Source organism: Nicotiana sylvestris, chromosome 1 (assembly GCF_000393655.2).
Source record: "Nicotiana sylvestris chromosome 1, ASM39365v2, whole genome shotgun sequence".
Classification (NCBI taxonomy): domain Eukaryota; kingdom Viridiplantae; phylum Streptophyta; class Magnoliopsida; order Solanales; family Solanaceae; genus Nicotiana; species Nicotiana sylvestris.
Genome location: NC_091057.1, coordinates 152,950,312 through 152,977,564, shown reverse-complemented (window position 1 = coordinate 152,977,564; position 27,253 = coordinate 152,950,312). Strand labels below are relative to the sequence as shown.

The 27,253-nt window shown below is 38.4% G+C and overlaps 1 pseudogene; it reads left to right on the top strand.

Annotated features, from left to right (window-relative positions):
- Positions 1-1,237: 1,237 nt before the first annotated feature.
- Positions 1,238-5,755, top strand: LOC104246513 (wax ester synthase/diacylglycerol acyltransferase 5-like; annotated as a pseudogene).
- The last annotated feature ends 21,498 nt before the right edge of the window (positions 5,756-27,253 follow it).

Below are 27,253 nucleotides of genomic sequence, written 5' to 3'. Positions count from 1 at the left end.
AAAAAGACTCATTATCACCCCTTGCACTTTTAAGCTCGGGATAGTTAGACCGAAAGAAATATAATATATTGACTTTTTGAAGACAATCAATATTTAAAGGAAATATATATATACTACTACTACTATAATGATATTTTAAGGACAACCAATATTTGGAAGGAAGTATGTTGTTGAGGAAAGATACATGATTGATGAGCTTTCAATCAGTAATACATCTAAATTTTGAGATCGAAGTGTAAAATCAATAATACCTCAATAAGAGAAAATGCAATTAAAAGGTTGTTGCAGAAAGGATGAAAGTAAAATAGTTTTTTAGAAACAGATTGAAAGAAGCAACTTTGACACAGAAGAATGTTGACAAAAACCTATGCATGCTTTTCTTTTTCCTTTTGTTTTAGGAGGCTTTTCTGCTGATCATTAATTGTAACCAAATTTCTCCCAAAAAGAAAAAAGAAAAAAGAGACTTCCATCCTGGATGAGAAAATATAAAAAGACATCAACGTTTATAAATGTCAATGCAGCTTTTTATAAATGAAAAGTTTTATCATAGATAATTTATGGGGAAGATTCAAAAGAATAAGTAGTGCACATGTATGACAGAAACGATCAACTAAGGATCTACCAAAATATCACATACAGTGAAACGAATTACCTTGAATGTAAGTACCACTCTAAGGTCAAATATTTTGAATGTAGGGAAACCGGCAGGAAAGAAAGAACAATTAGATGCGCAACTCAATCAAATTATCAAACATACCATCTTATGTTCAATATAGATATAGATAGATGGTGAGTTAGTTTTTAGGGTATTTTTAGGCCAAAAGAAAAAAGGTGAGGTTATTTAACTTATAATTAATATATGGATGAACGGTATATTTGTACCAAGTCAATTGATCAAAAATAGTTTAGACCCTTTTCCGTAACTAGAGTATATGGATAGCTGTCAATTTGGTATAATAACTAATTCCGTTCTTCATGCGAGTCAAGTCGTAATCCAATTTACCCCTTTATACATTTCAATAAAAGTAGTCTAAACTACTCTGTCTAGACTTCCAAAACTAGATTATCAAGACAGTTGTGTGCTTTCAATGATGAAAGCTTCCTCGTACGGTTGAAATTAATCTATCTACTCTGTGTGTGCACCCAATAAAGCTTTCCTTCTTCTTTAAATAACAGGAGTCTTTTATCAGCAATATTTGCTTAAATTCGTAGATAAATAAGTCATCATCACTTAATATTTGTTCCAAGATATGGAGCGTGATGAAAACAAGATGGTTCTCATGAAACCTATACGAACAACAAAGAAATTAGATGAAAATGGAGAAGAACCTGAAGCATTACTCATGAGTCCAACTTCTAGAATGTTTCATGAACCAAACTACAATGTTTACACCTTAGCAATCATGGGTTGGAAAATACCACTTAATGTTGACGCCATGAAAGCTGAAATACAAGACAAGTTGCTTAAACATCCACGGTTTTCGAGTTTGCAGGTAATAAATTAACTCAATGTTGCATCTAGATTAAGGAATAGCTATTAGCGTACTGTTAGAATTAATAACAAGGTACAAACATATAGAAAAAGGAGTTTGAGACATATATTGGGTAACAAGTACATAGGCATATCATAATTTGAAATGATAAAATTTGCTCCACTAATACTAGCCTGGAGGTCCTGGATACAAAATTGGTAAGTACTGTAATTACGAAAACAAAATGACTAGTCCACAGTTTATTGAGAAATATTCCATATCTCATATAGTCCACAGAATATTCCATATCTCATATATCTCATATGGTAAGCAACCTCCACTTCCAACCAAGAGGTTGTGAGTTCGAGTCTTCCCAAGAGCAAGGTGAGAAGTTCTTGGAGGGAAGGATGCCGGGGGTCTATTTTGGAAACAGCCTCTCTACCCCAGGGTAGGGGTAAGGTCTGCGTACACACTAGCTTCCCCAGATCCCACTAAGTGGGATTATACCGGGTTGTTGTTGTTGCATATAGTTTTGGGCCTTTGGCACTTAATTTAGATAAAGTTGTATGTATAACAACTTTTACACTATCAATTGATGATAGTAGCAAGTAATTAATTAAGTAGACTAACAACTCATATTTCATATATAGACAATTTCTCGTAATTACGTTTAATACCACGATAGTGTAAACTCTATCCAAGGTTTTTGAATAAAATCTGATCCTCTTAGTTTGTGTTGTAACATCAACAGGTTGTAGATGAAAGTGATGACAGCCGAAAGATGAAATGGGTTCCCACGACAGTCAATATAGATGATCATATTACAGTCCCCGACCTTAAATCAATCCCCAATAATATGGATACCGACAAAACGGTAGAAGAGTACATATCAAACCTAAGCACGGCCACTATTGACATGTCGAAACCTCTGTGGGATCTTCACATTCTTAACGTGAAAACCTCGCATGCCGAGGCTACTTGTATTTTCCGTCTTCATCATTCTCTTGGGGATGGAGTTTCCCTCATTTCACTTTTACTCTCTTGTTTTCGGAAAATCTCGGATCCTACTTCTTTGCCCACACTCCTCGTTTCTTCTTCTTCTTCTTCTTCTTCTTCTTCTTCTTCTTCTTCTTCTTCTTCTTCTTCTTCTTCTTCTTCTTCTTCTTCTTCTTCTTCTTCTTCTTCTTCTTCTTCTTCTTCTTCTTCTTCTTCTTCTTCTTCTTCTTCTTCTTCTTCTTCTTCTTCTTCTTCTTCTTCTTCTTCTTCTTCTTCTTCTTCTTCTTCTTCTTCTTCTTCTTCTTCTTCTTCTTCTTCTTCTTCATCCAAGGGCAAATCACATTAATCAAACAACAACAGAAAAATTATTCGGTCTTTGATATGGCAATACCTCGTAAAGTTGTGGTCGTGCATCAGACTTTTGTTCAATACAGTTATTGATGTTTTGTTGTTTGTTGCAACTGCTCTCTTCTTGAAAGACTCTCACCCACCTTTCACAGTTGCACAAGGATTTAAGTCGTCTACTCGTTTGAGATTTATCTATCGGACTATTAGCTTGGACGACATTAAATTGATAAAGAATTCAACGAACTCTGTAAGTATACTATATTAATATAAACCTAAAATCCAAGATTGGACAGCATTAATCCCTTTTCCTGGATTTAATCTCTTGTCCGGGAAACTTTATTTTATCTCGTGATTGCTTTTAATATTCTTTTTTTATTGATTCCTGAAACTAGGAGAGCACATCCGAATGAACAAATTGAGTTCTTGTCCTACATGCCGTAATATGCTAGATCAGATTTTTAGCTTGTTGAGGAGTGAGGGTATAAATTTTTTTACAAAGGTTTGAAATTGAAATAGGAGGGAAAATATCGTTTTAGGTCATTTCTTGTAGTTCCTTAGCTTGAAATGGATTTGAACTACATGCATGCAATGTTAATTAGCAACTTTATTGGGGTCCAGATCAGATAAGATCAGATTTGGGTATTAAATTTGATCAACATACTTACTGGTCCTAGATCCAAACCGACTTAATTACTAATCGAATTGTAACCATAGCCAGAGATATTTGCTTGCATGAAATCTTGTGTAGGCCATAATTAAGGCATTAATTGTACTTTCCCCCCTAAGATTAATAATTTAGTACAAACATTCTACATATCTGATAGAAAAATATTTTCTGGTAACTAAACTCTAGAAAATGACTTTTTAATGAAAAAGTATTTTTCAAACAAGAAAATAAATTTCTTCAAACCAAAAACACACTTGTCTAGGAGAATTTTCCTTCAGATGGGCTGAATATATGCGTATTCTCTATCTTCTCACCTATTAATGCTAATTTGAACTTTATTTCACTGTTTTTGCCTTTATCTGACTTAAGCTCTTCTTTATTTTTGCTATTGTGAATTTAGACTGTTAATGATGTTATTCTGGGGATAACACAAGCAGCTCTGTCTCGTTATATCCACCGAAAATACACGTAATTAAACTCCTCATTATGTACTTGTAAAGAAATTTGCTACCGAATTTTTACATGAAAATATGACAATAACATACTATTAAGGGCATATAGGTATTTCATCAGAAACATCAACCAAGGAAACAAGCGAATATAATAAATAGAAATAGAAATCTCTTGACCTCATAATCTATGAATTAATCATGTTAGGCGCGACTCATATGGTTCCTTTCGCAAAGTAATTACTCTTTTTCTTTCTTTTGGCTAAGGAATTAAAATTGTTTTTTTTTTGGGGGGTACAAAAGTCATATATTTGTTTTTTTGGGGGGTATAAAAGTCATATATTTGTGGTTGTGTGTAACAATGACGTAAAGTTTGCTTTAAACCATGCTGGTTAAAGTCTTTATTGTGTTTATTCTTAATATGACCATATCAAGAAATTGAAGGGAAGAGGAAGTTTTCACCACAAAAAAATGAGATGCAGAGCCAGTGTTGTGGTGAATCTGAGACCTGCTTTAGGAGTCCAAGTAAGTATTTTTTCATCTACCGCGATGTAAAACCAAAAGTCATCCAAGGTTACTTATAACTAATATTTACAAGATATTGATGCAGTAATATTTTGCTTAAAGATTGATAACTGTGTTACTACTATGGCGAACATATGTGCCTAATTATCAATTGATTTCACATGAATGTTATGGCAGGCTGTAGCTGAAATGATTGAGAAGAATGCTGTAGTGATACAAGGAAATTGTTTTGGCTTTGTAATAATTCCCTTATCTATATCACAATTAGATAATCCTCTCGATTATGTTCTCAAGGCTAAGACAACAATGGATCGAAAGAAGCATTCTCTTGAGTCTCGATGCACCTTTTATTTCTCACAACTCTTAGTCAAGTTATTTGGATTTGAGGTAGTACTCCATTCTTTCTCTTTACATTTTAAAAAAAAATTATGGGAAAATAACATTGTATAGCTGCTTTCAAAATAATAGCTAAAAAAAATATATATTTTGTATGTGTATGTATATATACACACATATTCTGTATGTATGTATGTGTTATATACAAAAATTAAATAAATTTTATACACTTTTCCGACTACCGAATATAAATAATTTCTGGCGCAAGTTAAAAGTGAAAAAACACTAAAATTATCAAGCAAAATAGAGATGCTTTTAATTGTTGTTGAAACTTGAAATCTAGACCTAACTCATGTTTTGCTTAATTATTTCTTCACATATAGGGTGCGACAACTCTTGCTGCAAGAGTTCTATCTCAAACAACACTAATCAAATGTAGCCGGTCCGCTAGAAGAAGTTTCTTGCTCAGGCCACCCATTGACATTCCTTGCTCCAACATGTTATGGACAACCCACTGTAAGTTTGTTCAATCAATCAAGCCACCATTTTTCAATCACAAACTAGTTGAGATCAGTTATATAATTAAAAAACAAAACTACTCAAGTCAACATTCGCTAAATTCAAATGCATATTATATTATAGGGGCTAATGGTTCATGGGTGTAGTTATGCCAAGAAGTTAACATTTGCAGTAGCAGTTGATGAAGGAATAATTCCAGACCCAAACCAACTTGAAGATGATTTTGTTGAGTCATTCAGGCTTATCAAAGAGGCTGCCCCTCAAAATGGAGAACCAAAGTTGACTAGCTTACACATTTAAGAACTCCTCAATTAATCTTAAGATTTGGTCCTTATTTGACGATTCATGCATTGTACCACTTATTGCTCAAAATATTATATTTGGTTGATATTGGTGTGACGTTGATAAGCATTGTACTTGTGTACCATATTATTGTCAATAAGATCTTTCCTAATTATTTAGAAGATATAAAGAAAATATTATATATATTTGGCCTGATTGTATTCTTCGTAATACAATCAGACATCTCTATAATAACAATACTCTATAACAATATTTCACTATAATATTCATTTTCTCTTTGGAACTAATTCATCACTTTATTATAGTAGCCAAAAAATATCGGAATAAAAAAGCTGTTATAGAGGGGTTTGACTGTATAAGATTAAAAAAATAAGAATGGTAACGTTTGAGCTATAAAACCAGAAGAGCAAATTAAGGATATGTTTTCTTGTCAAATATTTTTTATTCATAGAAAAGACCTCTCTCTACACAATATCCTTGATAAACTTTAGAGATTGTTCAAGGTCGTCCACCAATTGATATGGTTCAGGAATTACGCTTCCGTCTACTGATAGATCAATTATAGTCATTATATTTATAATATATGTAGCTTTGGAAATTAATCATTAATGCCTGAAATTTAAATTTGCGGGTAAAACGTAAAGATCAAAATAAAATCACTTATGTATATAGTACAAAAGAACACCCCATGAAGCAAAGTTTATCGCGAAAAGCTTGAGTGCTAATTTTGTTAACCTGTGTGACTCAAACCTAGTCCAACAAAGGAAATCAGCTGGTCCACTAGTGTTTACTGAAAAGAACCAGCTCAATTATACATTTTACTTGTATTGTATATTTTTACTTGTATTTTTCTCCTTCCTATACTTGTAAATATAAAAGGACATTATGTGGGAAATAAATCAGTTTTTGGTCAATTTTATTTTGACCAGCTCATATCTCTCTCTCGAACCTTCTGTATCTCTCTTCTCTCAATGTTAGGGTTTCTTTTTCATTTGTTCCGCCATAGCCGAGGCATGTACCAAGTTAACATGGTATCAGAGTAGGGATCTAGGTTCCTCTCATCCTAAGCTCTCTTCCGATTGTACCCTTGTCGGAAGTTTTTCTCGTTTTGGTTTTGGTTGAAGTCAGAGGTAGTCGAAAGAGTGCTATCATTTTTTATCAAAGAAATTTTGGGACTTTTCAACTTCGATCCTTGATTGAGGTATATCTTCTCTGAAACTTTGATTTTCACGAAGGCTCCCATTATATTTGAGAGCGAAAATCATGCCTAGGGTTTTTGATTAGACGAGACCTTACTTCTTCAGGTTTTCAGAAGAAGGCTGGTATACTCTCTCCTATTTGCATGTGTTGATTTTCTGTTGATTGCATCTCTGTTTTACCTCTGTCGTTATCATCCGACTTTTATCTTCTGTATTGTGAATTCATTCTGATTGGGTGTGAGAATGAGTAATATACTGAATAATGATGATCTATCTCCGACTCTTGATGGTTTTGTTCCTTTTTCACTGGATCCATCTCACCATCTCTATATTCACTCGTCTGATTATCATGATAGTCAATTGGTGTATGTACTATTCAATGGGTCTGATTTTGTACTTTGGAGAAGTAATATGGTCACATCTCTCTCTGCAAAGAATAAATTAGGGCTAATAGATAGTAGAGTCTCCCAACTTACATCAGATTCCCTTACTATGCGTATTAGGAAAGGTGTAATGGCATGGTCAAGGCCTGGATAACAAATTCAGTATCTAGAGAGATTGCTACCAGTGTGATGTGTTTTACGACTGCCAAGAAAGTCTGGAAAGACATCAATGATAGGTTTGGGCAGTCAAATGCATCTAAGTACATCCAACTTCAAAGGAAAATCCACTCTACTGCTCAGGGCTCTTCTCACATAACATCTTACTTTACAAAGGTGAGAAGCCTCTGGGATGAACTTTTAATTGAATTTTGTGTCTTTGAGGCCTTGAAAACCTTATTTAGAGTTGCCTCGAATTGCGTGCGTAGTTGGGGCGCGTAGTCCGAAAGCTTAAATATGAAAATCTGTGAAAAATAATAAGTTTTGATTATAAAATGAGCTAATTTGACTTCGGTCAACAATTTGGGTAAACCGACCCGAACCCGTGATTCGACGGTCACGGAGGGTCCGTAGGAAAATATGGGACTTTAGCGTATGCCCGAAATCGAACTCCAAGGTTCCAAGCCCGAGAAATGAATTTTTAAAGAAAATTATTTTCTAAAATTGTTTAAGGAAATTAGAAATGAAATCTAATTAGAACACGATGGTATCAGTTCCGTATTTTGGTTCTGGTGCTCGGTACAGGTCTTATATATGATTTAAGATGTTTCTATGAAATTTGGTGGAAAACGAACGTCGTTTGACGTGATTCAGACCTAAATTTCTAAAGTTAGTGTTTTATAAAGTTTGAGAAAAATCCTTTGATTTTGAGGTTTAATTCGTTGTTATTGAGGTTATTTTGGCGATTTGATCATAGAGATAAGTTCGTATGATGTTAGTGAGTTAGTCATGTATGTTTGGTTAGGAGCCCCGAGGGTTCGGGTGTATTTCAGAAGATTTCGGACTTAAGAAAATTGCAGGTTTTCAGCCACGCGAACGTGATGGGTTAATTATTGCTGAAGGAAATTCCTTCTATGCAAACGCGTAGCTCAGGTCGCGAACACGAGGCTTTGGAGGGATATCCCTTCGCGAACGTGGTCCTGGCCACGCGAACACGAAAGCCAAATGGGCCTGGGCAGGAGGTGGGGTAACTTCCCTACCTAACGTGATCCCTTGGACGCGAGCGCGAGGCTTGAGAAGTTCCTACTTCGCGAACTCGAGCCATTGTCCGCGAACGTGAAGGCTTATGCAGCCTGACCCATCGCAAACGCAAAGGGTCTGTCACGAACGCGATGTACATTTTCGCCCAGTTATTTTAAAGACCCAAAAACAGAACACTTACGAGATTTCATAAACCTCTTCTTCTCCAAAGCACTTAGGTGATTTTTGATGCATTACTTCACCATAATCTCTTGGGTAAGTAATCTTTAAATTATTTTCTTCCATTTTCATCAACATTTATTAGATTTCTAGGCCTAAAACATGTGATTAAGGATAGAAAATTAGGGATTTAGGTAGAATTAGGGCTTTTTGATTAATTGTGATTTAGACCTTGTTTTGGGGTCGGATTTGAAAATAAATTATATATTCGGGCTCGTGGGTGAATGAATGATCGGATTTTGGTTCGAACCTCGTGTTTTGACCAAGCAGGCCCGGGGTCGATTTTTGGATATTTGGGAAGAATGATTGGAAAGTTATAATTAAACATTGGAACTAGATTGTTTAGCATTTATTGATGTTATTAAGTCAATTATGTATAGATTCGATTGGGTTGGAGCAGAATTTGAAAGGAAAAGCGGCGTTTGAGGCTTGAGTGAGCCGTGGAAGTTCGAGGTAAGTGTTCGATCTAACCTTAGCTTGAGGGATTAGAAGTTGAGTCATATTTGCTATTTGCTTCTTGTTGAGTACGACGTATAGGCATGGTGACGAGTATTTATACGTTGGTGTCGAGCATGACCGTGAGTCTTAAATTGATAGTTGTGTTCTTAAATGACACTTCAGATGCTTTAATTGATGACTCTTGATATTGAGTAAAGATTTAGTTTATTCTCGTGGACTTTATTTATGATTGAGTATTGGTATTAGTTGAGCTGAGTAGAAGTTGGGTTAGGATGGTTATAGCCGGTTCTCCCTTGATGGGATGATTGTTTTGATATTGTTGTTCCCTTGCCGGGAAGTTATCATATTGATTTTGTTCTCTTGCCAGGATTCCTTTTATTTTATGCTGACTTGTAAATGAGAGCGGGTGGTACGCCTACCACAAGATATAATAAAATAGGAGCGGGTGGTATGCCTACCACAAGATACAATAAAATGGGAGCGGGTGGTATGCCTACAACGAGATTTAATGAAATGGGAGCGGGTGGTACGCCTACCACAAGATTTAAGAAATGGGATCGGGTTGCACGCCTGCAACAAGATGTAAACAGAATGTGGAATTTGCCTTATCCTTGCTAGAAGTAAAATATTGGTTTCCTTATAATTTTATTGAGATTCTGCCTTATATGTTATTCCCCCGAAGCATATTTTCCCTTCCCAGCTTTAATTGTTTGTTTTAGATTATTTCTCTATTGCATATATGTATATAATTGCACAGGTTTATCTGGAGTCTGGTCCTAGCCTCGTCACTACCTCGCCGGGGTTAGGCCAGACACTTACCAGTACATGGGATCGGTTGTGCTGATGCTACACTCTGCACTTATGTGCAGATACCAGAGCAGCGTTTGGCCAGCAGCAGTAGATCGGGAGTCAACCTTCAGTCCACCGAGACACCGAGGCTGCTTTGAAGGCATCCGCAGGCCCGACATCTCCTCTATCCCTTATTATGTTCTGTTATCTCTTGTATTCGAGACAGACAATATTACTTTCTTTCAAACAGTTGTGTGTAGTAATCCTAGTAGTCCGTGGATGTTGTGACACCAGTTTCTAGGTAGAGGCATATATGGATCTTCGTATTATTTTGGTTTTATATTTTATTTAAGACTTCCATTTAAGTTCATATTCCGCCGTTATTTAAATATTTATCACTTGTTAACGTAATTTGTAAGAAGATTTGAAACAAAAGAGTTAATGATTTCTAAGTTCATGGCTTTCCTAGCTTCTACGAGCAGACGCCATCATGACTCCCGAGGGTGGGAAATCCGGGGCATAAAAAGTTGGTATCAGAGCTCTAGGTTACATAGGTCTCACAACTCACGGACAAGCTCAGTAAAGTCTAAGGGATCGGTACGGAGACGTCTGTATTTATCTCCTAGAGGCTACAGAGTTAGGAAAAACTTCACATTGTTCTTTCTTATCGTGCGGTTTTGTTTCTCAATGCTAATTGAATTTCTACTCTATTCTTTCGCAGATGGTGAGAACACACACTTCCTCATCTACGCTCAGTAGCCCGATCCCCCAGCAGCAGCTCCCACGAGGGGCAGAGGGCGAGGCCGAGGCTGTGCTAGAGGCCGAGGTAGGGGCAGAGCTCAGCCCCGAGCAGCAGCACCAGTGGCGGAGCCTCAGGTTGATTTTGACGAGGAGGTTCCAGCCCCAACAGTTCCGGTGGGCCCAGCTCAGGTCCCAAAGGGGTTTATTGCTACCCCGATTCTTCAGGATGCTCTGGTCCGATTAGTGGGCCTCATGGAGAGTGTCACCCGGGCAGGCTTGCTTCCTGTAGCACCAGCCGTCTCTCAAGCTGGAGGAGGATCCCAGACTCCTGCTACACGCACTCCGAAGCAGGTAGCTCCCCCAATTTAGACTCTAACGGTTCAGCCAGTTGGAGTAGTTCAGCCGGGTGTGGTAGCTTAGACCAGCGATGGAGCAATGATGTCTGCCGATGCTTTGTGGAGGCTGGATAGGTTCACCAAGCTCTTCACTTATACTTTCAGTGGTTCATCTACTGAGGATCCCTAGGATTTTCTATGCAGCTGCCACGAGGTTCTCAGGAATATGGGTATTGTTGAGACCAATGGGGTCGATTTTGCTACATTTCGCTTGTCTGGATCCGCCAAGACTTGGTGGAGAGATTATTGCTTGGCTAGACTAGCCGGATCACCATCTTTGACCTGGGAGTAGTTTTCAGTGTTGTTTCTGGAGAAGTTTCTCCCCATTAATCAGAGAGAGGCCTATTGGAGGCAGTTTGAGTGCCTCCAGCAGGGTTCCATGACTGCTACCTAGTATGAGACCAGGTTCATCGACTTAGCTTGCCATGCTCTTGTCATACTTTCTACCGAGAGAGAGAGGGTGATGAGGTTTATTGATGGTTGTGAGCACGTGATTTTTGCCCTATATGAATTACTCCAACAAATTCAAAACAAAATAATTTCTTTCAGTGTTTGCAATTTTGTTGGATTTCGTGGCATTTTCTGTTAATTATTTACATTTGTCTGTGCACGTTTATTTTATTTAATTCATGAAAAATACAAAAATATGTTGCATCTGCATTTATGATTTAATTTTATATTTTTAGATTAATTAGTAAATTAGTTTGTTTTATAAAAAATGAAAATCACAAAAAAATAATTCATTTTGCATTTTTACTTTTTAATTTTGAATTGTATAATTTTTCTTTAAATTTAGGATTTAATTTATTATTTTAAATACCATGATGAGTGATTAATCTAATTGGGTAGGTTAATTTAGTTTAAACATTATTATTAATTAATTTAGGGTTTATTTTAATTTTGAAAAGGAAAGAATTTTGAAATTGAAAAGCAAAAGAAAGAAATGAAAGGAAATCTAAATCTGGGCCAAAACCAATCCAAATTTCCCCAGCCCAAACGAAAATTACCCGAAATCCATCCCAAACCCACGCCTTGACCCGGTCGGTTTCCCCCCAAACCAAACGACGTCGTTTCATGGGCAACAAATCAGGACCGTCGAGGTTTCTTGATCGGATGGTCCTAAAGCCCGGGTCACTTAGTATTTAAATGTCCAAACCTGCCCCCTACCCCTCACTAATCTCCCTCACAACCCGCCCCTGCAAACCCTAACGACGCCGCCCCTAAATCCCCCCACCATCGGAGGAGGCGCCACCACGAACCGACCTCAGATTAACACCAAATACCCTCCTCAACTCCCTCAGTCCAAATCTACAAGCACCTTCCATCAAACAAGCCCATAACGTCTCAAATCTTGACTTGAAAGAAAAACCCTGGCGCCGCCCCTGTGTTCTTCGGTGGCGGTGCTGCCTCGGTTCAACCCCAAAATCACACCCCTGAACCCCCGTCTCTCCCTCACTCTAAATCCCCACTTAGATTCCCTCAAATCACCCTAGAACTCTCCAAATTTCAAATCTGAGTTCGAACCCTAAAAATTCTGTCGAAGATGTGAGCATGCATGACCTTAAGCCTCCTATTTGTTCGAGTTTGAGGTCTGATTCAACGCGAATTGATGCTGCTCATTTGTTCTTGACAAAGAACAAGTGATTGACATCAGTTCCGTTTAAATCAAGATGTCCGATGTCATTTCGGGTTTACTAGGGTAAGTTTCTTTCCCTTTTTCTTTTCTATCCAGATTTTACCTTCTGTTCCTCTTCTTTTCTTCTCCCTTTCTTTAAGTTTTTTTTTACTTTACTTTGATTGAAATTCGAACAAGGTTCTGAACCTAGTTTCCTTCTAAGATTGATTTCGCGTTCGTATATGTTTCATTGGCTTTTCAGCTTTCGTTTTTTGGAGTTTATGGTCTGGTTAACTTTCATTAGTGCCATGCTTAAATTTCTCATTTTTGTCTTTGTTTTGGTCACTGAGCTCAATTAGTTAGCTTAATTAGTTCCCCGCCTGTTTGTGATTGTTAATTAGTTGATTTGTTTGGTTTTTAAGTTTTCTGAGTTTGTTTGGGTTTCGTCTTTGGGTTCTGAGGTTAGTCTAAGATCTCATGATTAAAGGCATTCTATTTGGCCTGAGTCTGAGCCCATGTCTAGTTGAGCATTGAGCCCGTTTGGGGATTCAAAGCCCATGTTCAAGTCTGGCCAGGCTTCAAGGTAAAATACAGGGGTAATAGGGATAAATTGGGTAAGTCACCTAAGAGAATCTTGCTATAACAGACTAGCAAGCTTCTAGGAAGCTAGGGAAGGGGTTGGTTCTGATTTTCTATTTTTTTATAAGGGTATCTGAGCTATAATGAAAATTAAAAAAGGGTCAAATGTGCAAAGACTAATATTTGAAAGCTTCCCTAATAACTTGCCTATAAAGGCAGCTTTTCTTGCCTTTCAAGGCAGACCCAAGGGCTAAAAAGAAGAAAAGCTCAGAAAAATACAAAAAATGGCAGGAATTTTACTGTTTCATTGAGTTTTCTGTTAATTTCTGCAATTTTCCTGGTGGTGCAACAAGTTATGACTAGATGACCTTAGGAATGAACTAAAATCAGCTTGGCTGAAGTTCTGCCTAGTCCATTGTTTGGGTTGAATTAGTTTCTGGTCGTTTACTTCAATTTCTAGGTTTGAAATTTAATTTTAGAGCAGCTGGTTGGTTCTGTTGATTGGGTTTTGCTGCTGACCGTTGCTCTTGCTACTGCTCTTTGCTGATCTTATTACCTGTCTCTTATTTGTGCTATCAAGTATTTCCTTATGCCCTTTGCTAACAAATGAAGTGCCACAAGTTGGAACCAGACTGAATTTGTATGCAGATTTGGATGTTCGAATTGGAATTCGAATAGAAATCTTGTTTAGATGTTAGATTCTATTAGCTTCTGCTGTTTATACCTTTGTGTTCTTGTTATAATTCATGTGTTAAGCTATGTATGTATAGTTTGCTTGATTTTAACTATAGCCAATTGATGTTTTCATACAGTTTACGCCTCGGTTTAAAAAGGATTATTATTGATTGCTGTATAAGGTTCTTATCCATGCCCCCAACTCGTTTTCTCCCCTCCTCAATGGTTGAAAAGTTTATGAGCAAGGTCATTGTCATATTTTGGCTTTAGGGATTCGATCCTGAAGTCCTTGCCTGCAACCAGCATTGCCAAAATATTTGGGCCTTTGGGCCTAAATATTATTGGAGTCCCTTAGGTCAAAAGAGTTTCCCTATGTTGGGACAGGTTTGTTTCTCAGAAGTTTGGGCCTGTTTAATTCAGGCCCTTCCGCTAATAAAATGGTCTAATGAAGCCTTGTTGATTGGAAGGGATTTGTTTGAATTATTCACCTAAAGTAGGCATCAAGTACTTTAGTGTTTAATTAATTAGGGTATTGAAAAGGGAATTTGAGGCAAGCCATAATTAGACACTTAGTAACAAATATAACAAATGTTCGTACAGAAACCTTTAGGGCCGTTTAAAATACTATCGTGATTGTGGACACATTCGCGTGACACGGTTACGATTTTTTAAAACGAAATTGGAGTATACGTTCGCGTAACTTCGGCTAAACTTTCTTAATAAATAAACAAAGCGTTATTAATTATGGACACATTCGCGTGACATGATTTTTGACACGCCAAAAGGAAAGAGTATACGTACGCTTAACTCAATTCTTTAACTACGAATAATCAAGTGATTTAAAAGCGGTAAAGGGTAAATGCACATAGGATCTAAAGTCTATAATTAAACAATTTTAATAAGCCAAGTATGATCAAAGCGACCGAGCTGGAACGATGGAACTCGGGAATGCCTAACACTTTCTCCCGGGTTAACAGAATTCCTTACCCAGATTTCTGTGTTCGCAGGCTGTAGAACAGATTCAACTTCCTCGATTCGGGATTTTAAACCGGTGACTTGGGACACCCTAAATTATCCCAAGTGGTGACTCTTATTTGTAATAAATAAACGATCCCATTTCGATTGTCCTTTAATTGGAAAAACTCCCTTATATTTATACCCTTTACGGGGTGCAAGTAAAAAGGCGGTGTGACAGCTCTGGCAACTCTGCTGGGGACGGACCCAGAATCTCTGGTTCAGGGTTCAAGAATTCGAGCTTGTTGATATAATTTTGTTTGCCGTTATTTATTGTTAATATTACTGTATTCTGTGAATCTTTTGTGCTAAATGCTATCTGTTTACCGCTTTAATATTATTTGAACTATATATAACTGTCTTCTTACGCCACCCATCTGAGTCTTCTGGAAATGGTGCATACGTTCGCGTAGCCTGCTTTTTCTATAGAAACTATACCAAATAGAATGAGGCTGGGCAAGCGACAAGGCTGGGTAGACTTCAGTGCTCCCGATACGTCGCCCCCTCCTCGGCCCAAGTTGTCCGCTCGGGTACCCCAAGTCTAGACCAAAATCCCAGGAATTAAACCTAGAAAAACACAGCCTCATGCCGAATCCCTAGTAGGAACGTTTGTTCGCATCATGTGCATTTGACTTAGGAGACTCAACACGGGGGTTGGGTTCGTCTAGGACAGGTATGCCCGAAATAACAGACATTCCTGATGCATTTTACGTGCTATGTGAACATTTATTTTGGCTTGCATGCTGACCGGCCAGGGAAAATAAAGTGAAAAAGGGAAAACCAAGAGTGATATAGGGAAGGAAATAAAACCCGGTTCTGAACATCCCGGTATTTGAAAAGCGTCCTGAAACTCTGCCCAAAATCTTTCAAAAAAAAAGTTATTTCAAAAGAGCCAAACACTGTGTCCTTTCAAATATGTCAAAACTGACCGAACTACGCAGGTTTGATTCTCACCGGATGTGGGATACGTAGGCAACCTACATAAGGTTCGGCCTTATTTTTGAAAAAAAAGAAAAGAAAAACAAGAAAAGAGAGTCGGTGGTCGAGTGAACGCAGTCTTGATTTTTGGTCAAAATAAGCCGATCCAGCTTCGGCAACGTCTTAAACCGTTCTTGTCAAGATGGCCTCAGAGTATTTTTCAGTTGTCGAAAGGCTATTTTCATAAAAGAATGGACAAGTTTGTGAGGGGTCATAAAATAATTCCCTCCGGCCTCAAAATTCGCGCGAAATTGGGAAGGGACCGCATTTGCAAAAACAGCCATTTGGCTAAAGTTGGCATATAGGGGAAGAAATTATGGTTCTTTTCTTCTTTTCTCTTTCATTTTTCTTTTCTTCTTTAAAAACTATTTACAAAAGGGTCAACTCGAGTCAACCCTAACCTTAATCTTCCATAGGAACAAATGAATACCATCCAAGAACCGACAAAAGTGGTCAGGGAACATGCTCGGCTACACTTGCATATGTGGTGGAATGATCTAGATGAAGATGGTCAGAAATAGGTGAAAAAGAACTTGGGTGCTCTTATAGACATCTTTGAGATCAAACCACGGGAAGATTTGATCAACGCTTTGGTAACTTTCTGGGATCCTGTCCACAGTATCTTTCGTTTCTCGGATTTCGAGATCACCCCTACTTTGGAGGAGATAGCTGGGTACATTGAATTCGAACAGGATTTGAGGAAGCAACAACTTATATTTCCAAAGGTTCCATCGGTGCACAAGTTCTTTGACCTCCTAAATATTAGTAAATAGACGAATAAGGAACGTGTGAGCAACAGGTGTTGTGCTTTCCATTTCTTATACTTCAGGTTCGGGCATTCTGCTGGTTTTGAAATGCATGAAAAAGGGTCTGAGCAACAAACAAAACAAGGGCCTTTGGCAAATTCATCGCCGGTTCACATTTATTGTGGCATTCTTGGGGATCATGGTTTTTCCAAATGAGAAAGGGACGGTGGATATTCGTATGGCTAGAATTGCAAAAATCCTCACTACCAAGGAAGATCATACACTTGCCCCGTTGGTGCTAGCAGATATTTATCGCGCATTGACTTTATGCAAAGCAGGGGCTCAACCTTTTGAAGGTTGCAGCATCATTCTGAAAATGTGGTTGATCGAGCACCTTCGCCATCATCCCAAATTCATGAGTTACGGTTCGAGCTCAAATAACTTCATCATTAGTTATGAGGAGAGGATAAAAGATTACAACACACCAGAAGGATTTGAAGCATGGGTTTCTCATTTGAAGGTTCTTAATGCAGGTCAGGTCGAGTTGACTATAGGATGGCTTCCTAGGACAGAGGCCATCTATATGACTGCTACCAAAGGATACCTGAGGATAATGGGCATAAGGAGTATTCAGCCATATGCACCGGAGAAGGTCTTGAGGCAATTGGGAAGGTATCAGATTGTGCCTGAAGATGAAGATCTAAGCACCCAGGTTATAGAGTTACATCCAGAAGCTGCATTGCCCGAGGCTGTAGTTCAGCAGGATTGGAATAGCTGCCGGTATCTAAAAAATAGCACCAAGGTACCAGACATCGCCAATGGGGAAGTAGATCCAAATTATGCTGCTTGGTTTGAGAAAATGTCTTATGTGAACAATGAGCCAGAGCCCGAGAGTCCCGCCAAAAGGCCTCATGTTCCAGCCTTTGATGATAAAATTCAAGAGAGGTTAGCTTGGGGGGAGAAGGAAAAGGAATATAAGGCCATCATACATGGTCTACGAGAAGAACTGAGAAATGTCACATTCAACAATGATTTGCAGGCACAATAGGCCGAAGGTAAAAGGAGAAGATTGGTGCGAGAAAATGAAGCCCTCAGAACTCAGGTTCGACAGTTGAAAATTGAAGCCGAGAACCCATGCCGAAGTAGGAAAGGCTCATTTATAACCTTACTCAAAAGGTACGTGACTATAAAGATAACCTGCAGAAAGCTGAGTCTAAACTAGCAAAAGCACAGGCGAGATTGGCTAAAAGCGCCGAAGGGCGGGCAACTTTCGTTCAACAGATAAAGGAAAAATATGAAAAAGGGGTCACAGGTTGGGAAAAGGCAATTGGCAACCTCGAGGGTGAAATGGCTAAGCAAGCCAAAAATTTTAAGGCTGAAAGAGAACATTGTTACGCCTTAATGGCCCAGCTAGAAAGAGACTTGCAACAACTCCAAGAGCAGAACCAGGTAGCCAAATGAACTTTGGAAGCCAGTATCGAACAAATTGGGCGTTTGTTGCCAGAGAAGGGCGTCATAAGAGAGCGAGTCAAAAGGGTCGCCAACTACATCGCAATGAAGTGCAGTAGCTGTGAGGATATGATGAGATCTATGTTCTTTGCTACTGTGATGATTTTTGTTTGTCGGGTAATGTAAGATCTCTACCACCTTCAGGGGGATTTCGCGAGTCGGCCCGTAGCAGGGCCAAATGACACCCCGCGGGTCCCGGGGACAATTGAGGCCTTGATGTATTCGTGATTTCTTGAGTCTGTATTTTTTTCCGTTAAAGTCTGCCAGTTGTTTTGGAGTCTGTATTTCTGTTATCAGAGTATGTGGGTTGTTTGTTTTTGAGTCTGTATCTCGTTCTTTCATCAGAGTCTGTTAGTTTCTTTCGAGTATGTTAGTTTCAGTCTTTGTAATAGCATTTTTTTTATATATATGAAAACTGAAAATCCCAAAATATTTTTACTTTATTTCACACTTATCCCCAAGAACGCTTGGTCTGATTCATGCGGGGTCATAATACGTAGGCAATCTCCATAGGATTTGACCATAACCAAATAAAAGAGAGAAAGAAAGAGCGGACAAACAAGAAAGAAAAGAGAGAAAATAAAAATCAAGAGAGAATAAATACAAAGAGAGAACGAAAGGAAGGAAAAGAAAAAGAAAGAAAAGGGGGAAGTTTGCAATCGAAAGAAAGATAAGGACGTGATGACGCATGCAACCAATCAAATACATAATAGGATCGGTTAACTGTGTAGGCGCATACATGCGCAATGTGCGGTTACCAATCTATTAAAGCCTAATCGCTAACAAGGTTGTTGTTGATGTATTGAACTCTGTACGTTTCCAGTCAAAGAGGGGCAGCTGTAGACATGTGATTTTTGACCCTCCCCAAGATCTTTTATATATTAGCGTAAAATATTTAATTTAGGCATAATATAGATATTTTAAGTAATTTTGACTCTTTTACTCTATTTTATTACAAGAAAACAAAATCACAAAAATAGGTTCATTAATGTTTTGTAGTCATTTTTAATAAAATAATAATAAAAAGAAATCTTAAAAAATATATACAACAATAGTATCGTATTTTTATTTTAATATGATATTTGAAAATACCAAAAATAGATTTGTTTTAATGGTTAGTTTTATTTAAATAATTATTTGAATAGTAGAAATAATTAACAAAAGAGCGCGTATTTTTAATCTCATTCGCGGCAAAAGAATAGAGCTGGGGCTCGAGCAACCCATCTTTAGGCCTAATTTTGGACCTAGCCCACAATTCCCAAGCCCATAATTCCTAGGCCCATACCCCTTAACCTAAAACCCTACCACTAACCTAGACCTATATATATGAAACAAGGCTTAACACTAAAAGGGGGGATGAACAAAATATGAAAAAAAGCTGCGCATGAAAGAAGGGGAACACTGAAAGAAACGAAAAAAGCTGGAAAGCAAAGGGCTGCACAAAAAAACGCCCCCCATCGGATCTCTTTCTTGACAAACGAAGAAGGCTTCTTCGTTTAAGAAGCTGCGAGAAAAAGGCTGCGCATCAGCAATCCCTACCACCACCCCTGTGTCACCTGCTTCAATTTCCCCACCTTTCTTCATTTTTCCCAGCGAAAACCGACGTGAAGAACAGCCTAGCCATCATCGAAAGCTAGCAACCAGATTCATCTATCTCTAACGTCCTTACCTCTCTTCTTTTGGTGCCGCTGCTGTGTTGCTGTCATTTATGGCGGAGTGACCGACGACGACGCACCCTCTCCTCCTTCAGTTGTGGCTATCGCTGATTGCTGCAACCAGCCATGGTCAAAACAACCTCACTCCTCGTCTCCCTCGCCTTATGTCATCGTTAACGGTTTGGCGACAGATTTGGCCGAAAAAATGCCATGAATGGCGACCTCCACAGCACGTACCAAAACAAAACCAGAAACAGAAGTTTTGGATAGAAAGATTATGAAAAGATTGGAGTCGATGGAGTCCGTTTCGAGTTCGTCGTTGCTAGCTATTGTTCGAGTTTTCTGGTCGAGGTCCTGCTACTCTTGTTCAGAGGTTCATTGAATGTTTTGTTTGAGAATTATTCACTGCTCGATTTTTTCGATATAGTTGTTGTAATTGCTGAGGTTCAATTATTTCCTCTCTCATTGCATGCTAATGCCAAGTTTAATCTATTTTCAGACCTCTTTCCATGGTTTATCTGCTCCTTGTAGTTGTAAATATCCTACGTGTTGGTTTCCATATAATTTACTGAAAGTATCACGAGCAGATGTCCACATTGGATTTGGTCTTTAATCGTTCAATTGAAAGAATGCACACCGATCATGTAACTTCTACTTATTTGTTGATGTGGTTTGACACTCGAATTCTAATGGTGTATGAGTATCATTTTATTGGTTTAGATCATTTTGTGGTTTTTGAAAATTTGAACTAAAAGCTTATCATCTTAGACATTCCTTTTGGGCAAGGCATTCCTTTCCCATTCTGAAAATATCGTGTGATTAGTAAACATGGTGACGGAACATTCATTGATCGGATATAAGTATATGAGTTGCTCGGATATAAGTATGAATCCAGGTACATGTTTGCGTGACATAGTTACGACTCCCTAGAATTCGAGGTGTGCCATTTAGCAAAATTCCATGGCCCTTTTCAAATTCGTAATGGCTTTAGGCGCGTTAGTTTAATAATATTACATTCTTAAACCGGGGTGCGCATTGATGCGACTCAAATCCAAATCTCAATGGAGTCAAAAATGTGTTAACAACCATGAGTACATTGATGGCAACGTGGTTCGAGATGCATTTTCGCGACGTTGCAATTCTTTCAAAATAATGATAAAAGCGGTTTGTAAATAAAAGACACATAAGCTAGCATGTACTAAAATCATATATAACAATTAAGCGACCGTGCTAGAACCACGGAACCTGGGAATGCCTAACACCTTCTCCCGGGTTAACAGAATTCCTTATCCGGATTTCTGGTTCGCGAACTGTTAACAGAGTCATAAATTTCCTCGGTTCGGGAGTCAACCGGTGACTTGGGACACCATTAATATCTCAAGTGGCGACTCTGAATAGTTAATAACTAAATCCCGTTCCGATTGTCCTTTAAGTGGAAAAACTCCATTATATTTATGCCCTTTACGGGGTATAGGGAAAAAGGAGGTGTGACAGCTCTGACGACTCTGCTGGAGAGTTTTACCCAGAACTTCGGTTCTGGGTTTAAGAATTCGAGCTTAGAATAATTGTTGAGTTGGCTTTATCTGATCTCCTTACATGTTTCATGCTAAATGTGCTAAATGCTTTACCGCTTTGATATTATCTGAATTGTATGTAAACTGTGCCGAAACCTTTCTCTTCTCACCTCCGGGGATGTGCTTACTGGTTGAGACTCCTTATTCTGTTAGTGTCATACCCTAAAATAAAAAAAAAGGCTCGGATAAGTTGCAAAGCCGGACGATCTCGCGGGTCCCCGGTATGCTGCCCCCTCCTCGGCTCGAGTTGTCTGCTCGGGTGCACTGCTTAGAACACATACCCAGGTTTTGAACCTAGAATAACTTGACTTCATGCCGGATCCCTAGTAGGAGCGCTTAATTGCATCATGCTGCATTTGACTTAAGGGACTCAACATGGGGGTTGGGTCCGTCTAGGGCTAGCAACCTGAAATAAAAAGACCATCCTGATGCATCCTACTTGTTCTGTACATATATTTGTTCCGAACCGGCATGTTGACCGGCTTTTGAATCTCGGGAATGTTAAAATGAGAAAAAAAAGGAAAAGAGAAAAATAGAGAAATAGCAGTTAGGGAGTCAATTGATTATTTTAGAAAAACCAACGACCAAATATTGTCAAAACTCTGCCGAAATTTTGAGAAAATGGAAAAAGGAAAATGTTTTATTTTTAATAGTTTGTTTTACTAAAAAGCAAAGGAAAAATAGAAAAAGAGTCTTTTATTTTTGGAAAGTTGTTTGTTGAAAAAAAAGAAAGAAAAAGAATCTTTGTTTTAGTTTGGAAACAATATAGGTTGTTTATTGTTTGTCGAAAATAAAAAAGAAAAAGGAGAGTCGTTATTTTGTCTTGTTTTCAAAAAATAGAAAAGGAAAAATAGTTTGTCTTGCCATGGAAAATGAAAAGAAAGAGCCTTGTTTTCAAAAATATAGTTAGTTTCTTGGCCTGAACTACGCAGGTTTGATTCTCACAGGGCGTGAGATACGTAGGCAACCCTCATCGGGTCCAACCTCCCCTTTGCAAAAATAGCCAAAAAATGTCAAAATTTTTATTTTTTGTGTCATAAATAAATCGGGTGATGCCGTTTTTGTCAATACAGTCGAACGTTCCTGAAAGGGACGCTAGAAGGCTGACTTTGCATAAACAGCCACCTTTTGAGTCACTTTTTAGATTTTAGCCGATTGACCCACACAGCCTTAAAATCTTTATCCCCGGGGTACTGAAAGTCCGTGTTCGCAAAACCAGACCTTTTATTTTAATTTGAAAAACAAGAGAAAGAGTCGTTGGTCAAGTGAATACCGTTTGGATTTTGGTCAAAATAAGCCGATCCAGTTTCGGCGGCGTATTAAACTGTTCTTGCCGAAATAGCCCTAAAGTATCTTTCAGTTGTCAAAAGGCTATTCTCGTAAAAGGATGGATAATTTTATGAAGTGTCATAAAATAATCCTCTCAAAATTCATGTGAAATTGGGAAGGGACCACGTTTGCAAAACAGTCATTTGGTTAAAATTGGCAAATAGGGAAAGGAATTTGGCCGTTGGTTTTTGAGTTCGTAATTCTTTTGATTAAAGTATGAAGTATGTTTGATTTTCACGTCTGTAGGTCGTCTTTTCGTCAAAGTCTATTAGTAGGGTCAGTTTTTTTTATTTAAAAAAAAAACCTTTGTAATCAAGTTTGTTTTATTATGAAAATTCCAAAAATGTTTTGTTGTCATTTACCTTTTATTTGCACGAACTACGCTCGGTCTGATTCGTGCGGGGTCACGATACGTAGGCAATCCTCATCGGATTCGACCATAACCTTAAGAGAAAAAGAAAAAAGAGTGAGGGAAGAAAATGAAAGAAAAATAGAAAAGAAACAAAAGAGCGAGAAAATGAGAAAGCCAAGAAAATCACGGCAAAAGAAGTCAGAATAAAAAATAAAAATAAAAAAAGAGAGAAAAGAGAGGAGCTGAGAAAGGGGAAAAACAAGAGAGGAAAGAAAAACAGATGAGGGAAAATAGAAACCAAAAGAAAGAAACAGCGACAAAATAGGAGGGAATGAGAGAATAAGAACAAAAGAAAGCAAAGGCAGGAACGAAAAAAAAACAAAGAAAAAAAGAAGAGAAAGAAAAAAAAAGAAGAAGAGAAAATAAAAGAGAGAATTCTGCAATTAGAAATAGGGAAAAGGCCGGGATGACCCAAGCAGCCGAGCAAATGCATAATAGAAATTGTCAACTGCTTAAGTGCATTCATTCCCCAAATGTGCGATTACCAATGTGTTAAACGCTAACATGATGGTTTCATTTTGGCATGTCACTTAAGAAAGGTGGTTGGCTTGTGGTTCTAAGGTAACTCCCCTTCCAACACCAAATATAATGGCAGAAAACAACGGAACCAAGTGGGTTGGTACCAATACCCAAAAGCAGCTGGTTGAACAGGTCGACGGGTTGGTGAAAGAGGTTAAAATATTGAGACAGCATGTGGCAGACATGTATCGGACATGGATAACTGGGAGAGCACCACCCCCACCACCGTCTAGCTTACTGGGTTCTGTCCTTACCCAAACCCCAAACACAATGCCAGATGATCCCCATACTCCCCATCTCTACCCGCTTATAACAGCTGCCCCGATATCGTACCTGTGAATATCCTCGGGCACCGAATGACCCTCCCCAATGTTACTTCTCTCCATGGGACTCTCAAATACAGACTCCATTTTCCAAATACCCAGCTCCGCAACATGTTTATCCACCCCCACGAGCATACCAGAAACTCTCTAGGTCAGGTTTTAGGCCAAATCAGGCGTTTAGGAACGAAAAGTTGCTAAAATGAGAAAAGGCTTTCACCCCTATTGGAGAGTCATATACCAGTCTGTTCCAGAAGTTGAAGCAAGTGGGCATGCTGAAGCCGATTCAGATAAAAAGAACCCCTGAAATGTGATTTTCATTTAAAGTGTGCATATTGCTCAGATGCTCTAGGGCATGACACGGAAAAGTGCTGGAGGCTGAAGAAAGCAATTCAGGAGCTTATTAACGCAGGTAACATCATCGTACAAAATCCGAATGCACCGGACACAAGCCAAAATCCATCGCCTGCGCATAATAAGGTAGACATGGTGGGTATGATTTGTTTTGAAAAGGAATGTGAGGATTCTCTGAGAGCCTCGGAGGCCCAAAAACAACTTGTTGAGGACGATGTGATGAAAGTTTGTAAAGTTCCTAATATTGGTAAGGCAGAATTCAGTGGCTAAGATGCTGTACTTGGTAATTGGAAAGACGCTCCATTCCTAGGTCAGCTGGGGAGGAGCTTTGGTGGTCCATGTTGCTGTCATTTCTGCTGTCTGGGTTATTTTCAGGGTTGTAATCCAGACATTGTCTTGTGTCTCAAACCCTTCTATCATTTATTTTGCCTAGTTTGTTTAGTCATAGTATCCCATCTAGTGTTGTCTAGGTTTGTTCAAAGTTTGTGTCCCCAGTTTAGTTTGTTTGTTTTGTTGTTCAAACCCTTTCACCATCTGTCTAATGCAATTTTCTGTTTTCTGTAATTTCTAGTCATTTTCATTTGGTTCACTTTTCTTTTATATTTCTTTTCCTGATTGACTCTAGTGACACGACATGCACGCATAATGCTCGGCCTGGTCTTAAGAAGTTAATTTAGTCATGAAGCAATGAAACAATGTTGAAGACGTATGGACATTTAAGGGAGATAAATAAAGGCATTTTAGGATCACTTCAAGCCCGAATTGTGTGAAACTGGGGCAGATAGAACATAAAGAACCCCTATTGAAATGCATCCTGCCGCATCAATTTGAATATAAAAGCAAGTTTTCCCCAATTTGTAGGGGGCCATTCATGGTAATGAGAGTGAGAGTGTTGTCCAATGGTGCTTTGGATATAACGAATGTAGAAGGCGAATGTGTGGGTGCGGTCATCAAGTCTGGCACAACCAAAAGATGTTACGAAGGTTTTCCTTGGTTTGTTTAATTGTGTTGTTTCTACTTGGCATGTTTTGAAGGTTGGAATGACGAATGCATTTTTTTCTGCTATCTAAACACTTTATCCCTCGTCACCCATTTTGAGCCTTATTTATTTTTCTTTCATACCCATCTTTCAGGATCAACGACACAGTTCAGAAATGCAAGTGCGGAGGATAAGAAAGTGAAAAGAAAAAGAAAGAATAAACAAGAAAGGAAAAGGAGAAGAAAAATGAAAAGAGAAAAGAAAGAGAAAGAAAAGAAAAGAAAAGAAAAGAGAAAAGAAAAAAAGAAAAAAAAGGGAAAGAAAAGAAAGAGAAAAGAGAAAATCACAACAACAAAGTAATTCCTATGTCATGAACTACGTTTGACCTGATTCCTTTTAAGGATACGTAGGCAGCCTCACAGTTCGGTCTCATCAAAACAAAAAATCCAAAAGTCCCCGAGCAAGAAACTGGGGCAGAAGTTGTGTTTGTTGTAAGAAATCTGATTCCGAAAGTTGTAACTTTAACCTATTTGAGTTGTTTTGAGTCTTTTATACCCTTTCCTTCTAACCCTGTCCAAAAGCCCACATTACGGTCCAAAGAAAGACCTTCTGATCACTCTTTGAGAAATGCCAAGTCGATCAGGTAAAGGTAATTCATGGCAGGGGCAATACTCTGGTTCAAGCAGGAAAAAGAAAAATCAGAGAGTCTTATTGGTGAAAACCTTACGGGCACCGTAAGGTGACGAGAGCTGAGAGAAATCAAATATGAGAGAGTCTTGTTGGTGAAAACCCTTGCGGGCACCGTAAGGAGACGGTAAGTTGAGAAAAAGAACAAAATGAGAGAGGCTTGATGGTGAAAACCCTTCGGGCACTACAAGTCGAATAAGAACTGTGAATCAGATTGGATGATCGGAGCATTGAAGCCCAGTTTCACGATTTAGAGGTATAACAGGAGTTGAACATCGAACTTGCTCAACATAATAGTCTACAGGTGCATGTCATGGTCATTAGAGTTGGTATCCACATCTGATAGGTTTCTACTTTGTAGTTTTCTTGTTAGGAATCACCTCTTTCCTTTGTCCTTTACTCTGTTCCTTTTGTCTTGTTTACTTCCTCTTCCTGAGTCTGTTTGGTCAAAATAAGGAGAAATGACTTCAAAATCTGCCACCAACTTTCCAATTGTACAAAACGGGATCTGGCCAGCACATCAGTATCAATAGTCAGGAAAGAACAATAAGCGCACTGAGTTGGTAGCAATTAACATGCTTTGGGGTCCATGAGAAACACAAAGGTTTGGTATATTTCAATTCGCGAACAGTGCAACAGATGGAGGATGTTGGGTGAACGGGTCAAAGGTATTCTCTGTGATGAGGTCAACAAAGAAAGTGTTTAACCAGTGACAAGCGAGGTCTTCCAAGTAGAAATCAAAGTTATTGTGACAAGTGAGGGAACAATAGACTTCAAGGCCAAGGCCAGTGATTTAAGTTAGGAAAGAACAGCATGCGCACTAAGTGGATGGAAATTAACGTGCTTTGGAATTCATGAGAAACATAAAGGTGCAGTACATGTCAACATAAGAGCACGATGCAACAGATGGAGGATGTTAGGTGAATGAATCAAAGGTATTTTCGGTGAAACACAAAGGTTAGTAAATGTAAGTTCATGAGCAATGCAACGGATAAAGGGAATTGGGTCTGAATGGAGAAGGGGTATTTTCTGTGATAAGGATGACAGAGAAAGTGGTTAGTCCATAAGAAAACAAGGTCCTCGAGTGGAAATCAGTTATCATGGGAAGTGAAGGAGCAATTGCCCTCAAATTCAAGACCATAAACCAACCACCACATTTTAAACTAACAAGATTTTTCTTTGATTGAAACATGGGCAAAAAAGTTGTTTGTGCAAGAGGAATTCTCCATGAGGAAAAAGCAAGAGGTAATCAGGTTTGACTGCAAGTGAGGTATGTTTAAAACACAAGATAATGAGGAGTAACATAGGAAA